This window comes from Enhydra lutris, unplaced genomic scaffold (assembly GCF_002288905.1).
Source record: "Enhydra lutris kenyoni isolate GAN:26980312 unplaced genomic scaffold, ASM228890v2 scaffoldscaffold166, whole genome shotgun sequence".
NCBI classification, from domain to species: domain Eukaryota; kingdom Metazoa; phylum Chordata; class Mammalia; order Carnivora; family Mustelidae; genus Enhydra; species Enhydra lutris.
Genome location: NW_019154250.1, coordinates 1 through 11,070, shown reverse-complemented (window position 1 = coordinate 11,070; position 11,070 = coordinate 1).

The window sequence follows — 11,070 nt, the reverse complement described above, 5'->3', positions numbered from 1 at the left end:
GGGTCTGTCTATCCATACAACGGGTCCCCAGAGCAATCTCTTCCCCTTTCTCCCTGTACTACTCACTGTATGCTGTATAGAGGGTGTGAGGCTGGAGGAAATGCCAGGTCCTCCAGACAATCAATAGGTAAGGAAGACAACTGGCCCAGGACTGGGGGAATGCAGAAAATACGGATTTGGGGCCAGAAGTCTCCCTGGGGGAGGTGGACAGAATGGGGGAAACTGGCAGGTGGAGCCCACCCAGGTGATGTCACGGGAAGTGTCTGCATCTTGAGGAGGGAAGGAGGGAAAAGGAGGAGAGGCAGTGGTGTGAGGCAGAGACAGGGAAAGGGGTTGAGAGAAAAAGAGATAAAAGAAGCAGGGAAGAGAGCTGGGAGGCAGAGCAGAGAGGGACCAGTGGTGGGGGAGGCAGTACAGGACACAGACAGAAGGATATGCAGGGGAGACACTGACAGCTCACAGGGTGAGACTCAGACAGATGCGATGGGAAGAGAGACCCTCAGACTCGGAGGGAGGGATGCAGGGAGAGGGACAGCCCGAAGGGAGAGCTGTGGGCAGACCCAGTCCTGGGACATCTCAGACCACAGAATATCTGCAGTCAGACAGACAGACAAACAGGCCCAAAGACAGACAGATGTGCTGATGCAGTGAAGGTGAAGGAGGCCAAGCTGGAAGGAAGTAGACAGGACTGCAGGGAAGAGGGGAAGAGCAGACAGAGAGAGAAAAGGAGGCAGGAGTGCAGCAGGAGGGGGGATCCATGCAGGGAGGGGGCTGCATAGTTGCTCCAGGAGCCTCTTCCCTCTCGCCGAGCTCCTGCTGAGTCTGGGTCCCTCTCAGGAGCTGCTGCTGCTGCTGGAAGGGTCCAAAAAGCTGAGAGGGTGGGGCCGCCTCCCAGTGCCCACTTGGGGTCCCCGAGGCCCTGCATGGGTGTGGACCTCACCTCCCCTCCCCCAACACTGCTGCCATGCAAAGAGGCCTGAGCTCAGCCTTCATTTCTCAGGGTTCATGCAGCCTGACACACCCAGTGCAGGGGAGTGGGAGCCAAGGAAAAAGAGAAACTGAGGCAGGCAGGCAAGGGAGGCTGACAAGCTCTGGAGAAGGTGCTGGGACAGTCTGGTTAGTGATCCCATGGAGGAGAGGGAGGAGAGGTGGAGGTCTGGGACTGGGTCTGCATGGAGAGCTGGAGAAGGACCACACACAATATGATCAAAACAACTTACTAGTGACTGCCCATTAATTTGGGGTCAACGGTGTAGACCGCCTTCTGAGCAGTCATCATCCATGACTACAAGCAGCTCCTCACTAAAGGGCCCCCACAAATGCACATATGAAGCCCACAAAAGGATAAACTGAGACAGAGAATAGTGACCTTGAGATCAGTGTACATGCTTAAGTCTAGGTTTTAAGGGACCAGTGATGGAGAAATCAGCCAAGTGTGAAGACCTAAGGCTTAGCATGTGAAGCTGGATCCTGCCTTTCCCCCCAGGCTTTCCTGCTATTCTGCAAAGACCAGTTCCCCAGCTCCTCTCAGGGCACGGGAGACCCTAGAACATTAACTCAAGCAATCTGAAAGGGATTGTTCGCCCACCCCCTTCCCTGCAGCAATATTTTAAGGTCCCAGAGGCCAGATGTCTGGTGACACCTAGAGCCCAAGGAGTCTCTGTAGCAGCAGGAGGGAGGTAGAAAGGGAACCTTCCAGAGAAGTTCTGAAGAGAAGAACTGGGACAAAACCACCCAAGTTCATCCCACTCCCACGGGCACAGAGAAGTGTAATAAAGTTCAGAATGTCCAGGGCTTTCATGTAATTAAATCCAGGAGTTGGTAACTGCATTTCTTCTTCAAGTTCTACAAGTTACTCTCCTTGTCCCCTATGGACACACATCTTTTATGAAACACATGGCACCAGACTCAGGACTTCAGATGCCACAATTAGAAGGATGGGCTTAATTATAGCAAAAACAATTTAGGATACATTTTGGAAAGGATATCCTTTGAGCTATGGCTGGTAAATGCTAGAACAAGAAGCACACAGACACACACTCAGACACACACAGACACACACAGACACACACACCCCTATACATTCCCTCCTCATCTGCCTCCAGGGTTCACACTCCCTCCCTCAAAGTCATGCACTTTCTGAGAGATCTGACTTCTCTGATCCTCTCCTCTCCATGTTCCTGCTACTTGTTAACTGAGTATCAATATTCTTGTCTCCTAAAAAACCTTCCAGAATTCTGTATCTTCTTCCGTCTTTCCTCCTGTGGTCAATGTCAGTCTCTCATCATTCAAGTCATGGCGTCTGGTCCATTTGCCCTTGAGAAACTCAGCTCACACACATTTGCTGAGGGAGTGCCCAGAGCACTGTGTCTCTCTGTCCCTCCATCAGCTTCCTCTTCCCAGCTGTCAGGGAGCTCCCCTGGCCAGGGCCCCTTCCCACCTGGGTCCTCACCTTTTTCACCAGCCTCAGAGAAACCTTGACAATTTTCTAAAATTAGATCCACCCTAAAAGACAAAAATGTGCCTCTGGTGAATATGCCCAGAGCTTCACTGTATGTTGTAACAGAGATCTTGAAACAGGGGACTCCAGAGCTGGAGATAAGGAGTCCTGCCAGCATCTGTCTTATAGGCCATCTCCCTCCAGCATCCCTGCCTCCTCCCCCCTGGCTCCAGCCAATCCATCTCTTCTGAGGCTGATGGGCTGAGCTCAGGTGCAAATTCACAGAAGCCTAGACTCATAATCCCGGTCTGCTCTAGACCGATTCTCTCCACGATGTCATACCCCTGCCGCTTTCTTTGAAAACTCCCCAACCCTGGGAGCTGAGGTCGTAGATGGAGACCAAGAGGAAGAGAAATTGCTCTCTCTGCTCAGTATCTTTATCTCAGCCGTTTGTCTACACCGTACATCCCCAAAAGCAGAACTAAAACCTCAGACAATAGTAAAGGGGATGAAATCTCAGGAAGACTTTCCCAGCCTTAAGGAGGTCCTGAGTGTCTCCAGAAAGCAGGGGATTTGGGGGGAAAGATGAAGTTGGAGGACCACAGAATGCTTCTTGTGGTACACGCAATTTCCACCAGGGGGCGAGGATATGAGGGGAAGCTACTCAGCAGAGGCTTGCTAAGCTCTCGGCGGCCACAAGACGGCGGCAGAGAACGGCGCTCCCTGCAGAACAAGCCCTGGGCCCTGGGCTCTGGTACTGGGCTCCCCTGGAGGGAGGGAGGGAGAGACCAGTTGCCAGGGGGGCATCAAAAGACTGAAGGAGCATGAGGAGATGGAGTAAAATGTATAGAACAATATCCCCAACTCTAGCAAGGTCAAGGTCTTCCTGAGAAGGGGAACCATTAGGCATGAACTACTTTTCATAAAATATGTCCCAGGAGGAAGCAGTGTTGGGAAAGTGTGAACGGGTGTAAAAGCTCCAGGTACCAGTGTCAGATTCTTTTTACCCACTTCCAGGCCTTTTCTAATGTGACCCCTGATGTACAAGAGACAGAAACTAATACTACCAACTTGTTCCGAAGGAGGGGGGCAGGAAAGTGGTCAAAGGAAGACCCTGGTAATGAACTAGTTAGCTGAGGCTGCTGGGATACTGGCGGACTGCTTGCTCCTCATAGCCTGGGCTGTCTTCAGCCTTGGAGCAGGGATCCAGGGATGACTGGGGTCACAGGGTGGGGGCCTCTAAAGTCACTCAGGGGATATCTCCCCCCTCCCTGAAGCCCAAAAACCCTGACCCAAAGAGAACAGGGCCCAGAACTCACTGAGACTGAGGTGGGAGGTGAGAGGAAGTCTCTGTGACAGTGATTTGCCTCTCTCATTGTGTACTTCTGTCTCCATCTCCTCACATCCTGGGGCATTATTTCAGAGGCCACTATCTTCATCTGTCTCCAAGTCTGTAGCAAGATCAAAGCTCTTAACTCTGCTTTGCTTATAAATCCTCAGCTGGAGAAGAGGGGACAGGGTCCATCCTGAGGCAAGGGGAGAGCCCTGACTTACCCTCTTCCCAAGGCAAAAGGGAGATTGGAAGTAGGACCAAAGATGGAACCAATCTACTGGTTGGGTAAAAATTTCCTAATAATATGATCTATACCTGAAAGTATCATGACCTGACCTATATTAACAATAATATCCTTAATCAACATTCATAATGCACTTACTTCTACATCTCTACACATGGCCTCTCTCCCTGCAACTGTATACCTTGCATGAAACTTATTTAACAATCTTTAGGTTCTGTGTTGGGCCCAGTGGAGAGAATGTAAAAATATACAGGGCACAGTCTCTCCACTCCAAAAGCTTAGAGTTGAGTAAGGGACAAGGAAGATACAGGGTAACTACAACAGAAGACAGTGTGTGGAGAGATAACTACGGTAGATTGACACAGAGGAGTAAAGGTGGTTGAAGGAAATAAATTGCTTCTGATGTGAGTTATCCAGGAAGGTGTATGGAAGAAGTAAATTTAAACTTGGACTGTGATGATTGTGTAGGATTTCAGTAGTCAGAGATTGGGAGTATGGAATTCCAAGGAAAAGACATAGTTACTGGGAAGGATTTCTTGACTAAGGGCACTATTTGATGCTAACCTTCTGATCATCATGAGAGTGAAATACAAGGGCCAGTGAAATTCAAGGTATTACTGCAGAAGCCAGAAGCTTTCTATAGGGAAATAAGGGTCAGGACCTGAGTCCCAGGGTCCATTTATTCTCTCCTTCTCTTGCACCTGATCTTATTAAAGGTCTGTACTGTTCAAATGGAGCAGAGTACCCATTATGCCTCCATCTATAGGTCTCTCATCTCTTCTCTCCCTCCACTGAGTTCCTTATTGACAATGAGCGGATTTCTTAATCTCATTACTAAGAAGAGCACAAAGAATATACCACACCACTTAAGTTGGATAATTTGCGTACCTGAAGGAAAGAGAGAAACCCCTCCTCCTTCCATCTCCATAGTCAATTTTCCTTGATCTTTAGACACTATATGTCAATAAATACCTGTATTTCCTCCTTCACTGGACAAGAGATGCTATTAAAGGTCAGATGCCAAGTTTGTCATAAAAATCCCTCATAAAACAGTCTCCCAAGTGCTGGCATTAGAAGGTGGAAGAAGGGGTTCCTGGGCTGTGTCTGCTTTCAAACCATGTGCAGGTTGTCCTTCGTCCTGTTTCCAGGAGCTTTGCTTGAGGTGCTCCAAATAAGGAAACACAGACATTCAACTCCTCTTACCATCCTTACTTCTGCCAAAGCTCATTGTTTTCTATGAACTTCATTTCACAAGTCCCCTATTTCTCACAATCTCAACTCTACATTCCTGAATTAATATTTTTAATTCTCCACTTTCTGGGATGGCTCAAATAGAAAGTCCCATTTGGAAGCAAAGATGTAAATAAAATAGCTTCTTTTAGTACCTTCCATGAAGGGATTCTAGGAGAGGGGAGGTGGTTACATGGGTGGTATATATACAGGATGGCTGTGTATTAGGCTAGAAAGAAAAGTCAAGAGGCAGTTTCTTCTGGTTGCTGTGCTCTTTCTCTGTAACCTCTCCTGACTATAACAGATTTATAGGGCTCCAAAGCATCCCAACATCTTAGCCATGAATTTCCCAGAAAGAAAACTCATGGATGTTCCCTTGAAAGTAGATGAAAAGTTAATATCAGGGTTTGGTACAACACACAAACCAGGGCCGAGGAAGGAAGGCAGTTACTTCATTACAGCTTGTTGAACTCCTTCAGGATTTGTGCACACACACACAAACAGAGGCACACATACATAGAGGCACACACATCATACCTAACAACCACGGTCATATTTATAGAGGAAATATACCCCATTCCTTAGTGCTTATTTCCACTCAAATTCAATGACATATGTCCATATATCTGGCACACACACTTCCTTCAACGAGGTGCTTTATCAATATAATATACCCAGCCTTTCCCCTTTCCAAGCTCCTATCAGCAGGGTGGGGCACAGTGAAGGTGAGAGAATGTCTGAGTACAAGCTTGCGTGTGTCACTAACTGTGACTCTGACCATAGGGCACAAACAAATAGAAATTGTTTATTCATTATCCACTATCTGTAATTATCCATTATCTTCCCATTACCTCTATGCCATCAAGTTTCAATGATCATCTATCCCTCACTGAGTGGCTGCTCTGTGCAGAGTATAGCTTAAGGAGGGGTTACCAGCATGAACTTTGCTCAAAGTTGGTACAAGTCTTAGCTTCAGTACTCAGTTTGCACAAATTACTTCATTGCATTTTGCACCTCTCTTAGCTTTAGTTACAGCTTTTCTTTTTTTATTAACATATAATATATTATTTGCCCCCAGGGGTACAGGTCTGTGAATTATCAGGGTTACACATGTCACAGAACTCACCATAGCACATACCCTCCACAATGTCCATAGCCCAGCCACCCTATCCCTACCCCACCATCCCCCAGCAACCCTCAGTTTGTTTTGTGAGATTAAGAGTCTCTTATGGTTTGTCTTCCTCCCAACCCATCTTGTTTCATTTTTTCCCTCCTTAGTTAGCTTTTGTAAAGTGAGTATAACAATATTCAAACCCCACAATACATATTTGTATTAAATATTAAATATTAAATATGTGATCTTGTAAAGTGCTTGGAACAAAGCATAAGGTTTAGTATTCAGTAAATAGTAGCTATTATTTTCATCATCACTCTGTAGGCATAGGAAATATAAAGAAATAATACATAAAAGAGATGTTCTATTCCCTTGGAGGTTTTTCAATCTCATCAATGAGATAATATATATACATGGAGACAGGAAGAACAAGAAAACCTAGAACTCTTCTTTGAGCCCTAACATGCAACTTATTCTCCTAAATGTGAGACTTGATTACAATTTTTAGCAGATTTCAATGCTCTATAGCTTTTTTCTTTTGGCATTCATCATCCCCATGCCTCACCACCTTATCTACACCACACACTCATCCCACTCTTTCACTTAACAAGTTGACTAGAGATTTCTTGGGGTCAACAACAATTTTGAGAGTTCATTTTATACATTTTGCTGGTTCTGGGCAGGAGCCCATTTGAGGCATAACACATCCAAGTGAGACAGCCATATCCTCCATCACCTTGCTAATCTCAGAATATTTTTCCTTATGTTCAACTCAGTCTCTTTTCCTTCAATATTGGCCTGTCTTCATCACTCATTCTGATTTGGGATGAGGTCCATTAACCCTCAAAAGTGTAAGAAAACTCCCAAATGCCCACCTGGTAACATTGTTCCATTGCCTATCAGCAGGTCTCTGGAATTACAGGTCTCATGTAGTCTGTTATTAACCCATTAAGAATCATCAAAAGATCTGTTCAAAAGCATTAATTTGGGGCCCTATCAGGGTATAACCACTCATGCAGTCATCTGGTGTCTTCATACAGTTTTCAAAAGATGAAAGTATCCTAATTTCCAGGACAGATACTTAAGAACTCCTATTTCAATCCCACCAACCTCCAGAGCCTCCTTGATTAGTGTCATCACATTATCACTCATTTGATTAAGAGACAGTACAACCCTGAATCAGGACACAACTAATACGACCTCCCCAGTCCCTTTACGGCCATCATATGAAGAAGAGGTACGAGAATGGGCAGCAGTCCCTATGTATGCAATTCTTGTGTCAGGGGAGCCCCTGAAGACCAAGTAGATTCCTGGGAGGGCACAACAGGCATTGTCCCAAAGTGGGCAGAGTGCCAAAACCTGCCATAGTTATCCGTGTGAGAGTCCTGGAGACAAGAGGGAAGCCAATGCTCCTACTTCTCCCTCTTCCCCAAATTCAACTCCCCCAGCCTAGGCTCATCCTCTTGTACTCCCAGTTCCAAAGTTTGCAGACCTTCCATAGAGTCCCTCTGAGACCAGACACCTATCACTGATCATCTCAGGCCAATGCTTCTCAAACCTGAAAGGACATACAAATTACTTGGAAGCCTGCTAAAATGCAAATTCTGATTCAGTAGGTCTGGGTTGGGATCTAAGACTTTGCATTGCTACAAGCTCCCAAGTGACACCCATGCTGCTAGAGCAAGGATCTAGATGATACAGCAGGTGCTACAACTGTCTCGCAGGAAGAGTCTATCTGTCCACATCCTTCTGCTCTCTGTCCTCCAGATGGCAATGAGAATTATCTCATTCCTTCCTGATTCAGGAATCTCACTCCATCACACAATACACAATACAAACCCAGCTCATATTCCCTTCAAATGTGGGGGGAAAAAATCCCTCACAAGAGTCTCATTCTTTCATGACTCTTAAAGGTCCATGTGCCTAGAATTACTGTCCCATTTCTCTTTCAGCTCACCTTTCTCTTTTTTATTTCCCAGATTTCTCCATAAGCGTCTTCCTCCAGGAAGTGTCCCTTGACTAATACCTCTTTCTCAGTTTCTACTCATAACTTTTCTTCCAAAGAAATGATGCCTTAACTCCTATCCAGTTATTAATTTCTCCTATGTCAGTCCATTTCCTTCCACATTTAGCATATGCATTCTTTTTTACCAAGAAATCTTAGATGCTCTCACAAGGTTTTGCACCAGTCCTACAAAGAAATATCTAAAGGAGTATGTAAATATATAAGAGGTCCTGCCTCCACCAGGCTTCCCTGGAGTCACCTACTCCCTGTGGGGAAAATAAGAAATGCCCTGAGTAATAGAGTAGCTTCCTAGCCCTCCATCCCAGGGCAGGCCCCATACATAAATGCAACAGAGAAACACTGGCCCTTCTGTTCCAGCCATTGACTGCATCAAAAAAGATGCCTGTTGTGCCCACATTGGAGCCAGCCTCATCTTCTGGAATTCCCTGGAGTCAGAGAGAGCAGGTTGGGCCTTTCATCAATTTCACTACTTCTGGCCCCTTCCCGTATTCCATGGAAAGAGATGGAGCAGGACCAACAGAGGTCATGTCAGGTATTTTCCTGTTCCAGGTCTGCATTTTTCCTGTTGCTCTTTGAATGAACAACACTGTTCTTAATGTTGGGTCGAGAGGAAGGAAAGAACCTACTCCTTGCTTAGAGTAAGACTCCATTCTTTTTTTATTTTTTAACTTAATTTTTTTTCTATTTTTTATAAACATATAACATATTTTTATCCCCAGGGGTACAGGTCTGTGAATCACCAGGTTTACACACTTCACAGCATTCACCATAGCACATACCCTCCCCAATGTCCATAACACCACCCCCCTTCTCTCAACCCCCCTCTCCCCAGCAACCCTCAGTTTGTTTTGTGAGATTAAGAGTCACTTATGGGGGGCACCTGGGTGGCTCAGTGGGTTAAAGCCTCTGCCTTCAGCTCAGGTCATGATCCCAGAGTCCTGGGATCGAGCCCCACATCGGGCTCTCTGCTCAGCAGGGAGCCTGCTTCCCTTTCTCTCTCTCTGCCTGACTCTCTGCCTACTTGTGATCTCTGTCTGTCAAATAAATAAATAAAATCTTAAAAAAAAAAAAGAGTCACTTATGGTTTGTCTCCCTCCCAGTCCCATCTTGTTTCATTTATTCTTCTCCTACCCCCTTAACCCCCCATGTTGCATCTCCACTTCCTCATATCAGGGAGATCATATGATAGTTGGTAAGACTCCATTCTGATGGAAGAGAAAGGATAGTCACCAGAATTCAGGCATAGCCGCACAAAGGCAAAACTCTTAATAGTTTGGTACAGGTCTAGAGGCACTTCTAGATTTAGTTCTGAAAGGAGAGAAATGCTGTTTGTCAAGGAAGTCTCCCAGAGGATAGTCTTAAAGGAATAACATAGCACTAGCCTAAAAGGAGAATTTTCTGCGTCAAAGAAATGTGTAAGGTTCAATTCACTTTAACATGAATTTATTAAATGCTCATTATGTGCCCAGCTCCCAGCTGGATGCTCTGAGCAGTAAACAAGATACACTCCTGGGGTGCCTGGGTGGCTCAGTGGGTTAAGCCTCTGCCCTTTGGCTCAGGTCATGATCTCAGGGTACTTATCAGTACTCTCTGCTCAGTGGGGAGCCTGCTTCCCCCTTTCTCTCTGCCTGCCTCTCTGCCTACTTGTGATCTCTGTCAAATAAATAAATAAAATCTTTAAAAAAAAAGATACACTCATTACCTATGATTTATAATCATAAAGAAAATAAAGACACACAGATAGCTTTGGTATTTCATATTTAAAATTTCAGCTTTACTGAGGCATAATTGACATAGAAAATTATAAGTTACTTAATGAGTACACTGTGGTGATTTGGTATACATATACATTGTGAAATGATTCACTCTGATTTCCCCACTGGGAGAGGCTTAATGGATGGTATTTTAATCTATATATCTCATTAAATGAAAGTCAATGTTCAAAGCGCACCTTTGTTTCCCTCACTTAGTCTTCACATCATCAAGGCCTTCAGGTGGAGCTTTCATTTTCAGTTGTGTTCCCTGGACCAGGGGTATCAGCCTTACCTGTGAACTTGTTAGAACTACAAGTATTGGGGCCACCCTGACCCACTGAATTCCAAAGGCTGGGGTGGGGCTCAGTGATCTGTTTTCACAAGCCCTACCAATGAGATGGCACCTGCTGAAGTTTGAGCACCACTCAGCAGTGTACTATTCCTGGTCTCTCTCTTCTCATCCCCCTTCACTGTGACTTCAATTAATGAGTTAAAGAGACAGCCATGAGCATGCCCAGCTCAGACACTTTCATTTTTTTATTAAGTTTCTTTTTTTATCCAGAATCAAGTTATCCACAGGACACTTGATATATCTAAAAAGGTGTTAATATCCAAAGTATATACAGAACTTCTACAAGTCAACACCAGAAAACCCGAACAATCCAGTAAATGGATTGAGGGCTTGAAAAAACATTTTCCAGAGAAGATATACCAGATGGGTAACAGACACATGAAAAATGGGCAACATCATTATTCATCAGGGAATGTAAAACTATGCTGAGATATCATTTTACACCCAACAGAATGGCTAAAATAAAAGGGCAAGAAATAGCAAGTGTTGATGAGGATATAGAGAAAAATGAACCCTCAGGTACCATCAGTGGGAATGCAAATTGATGCTGCCATTATGGAAATCATTATGGAATTTC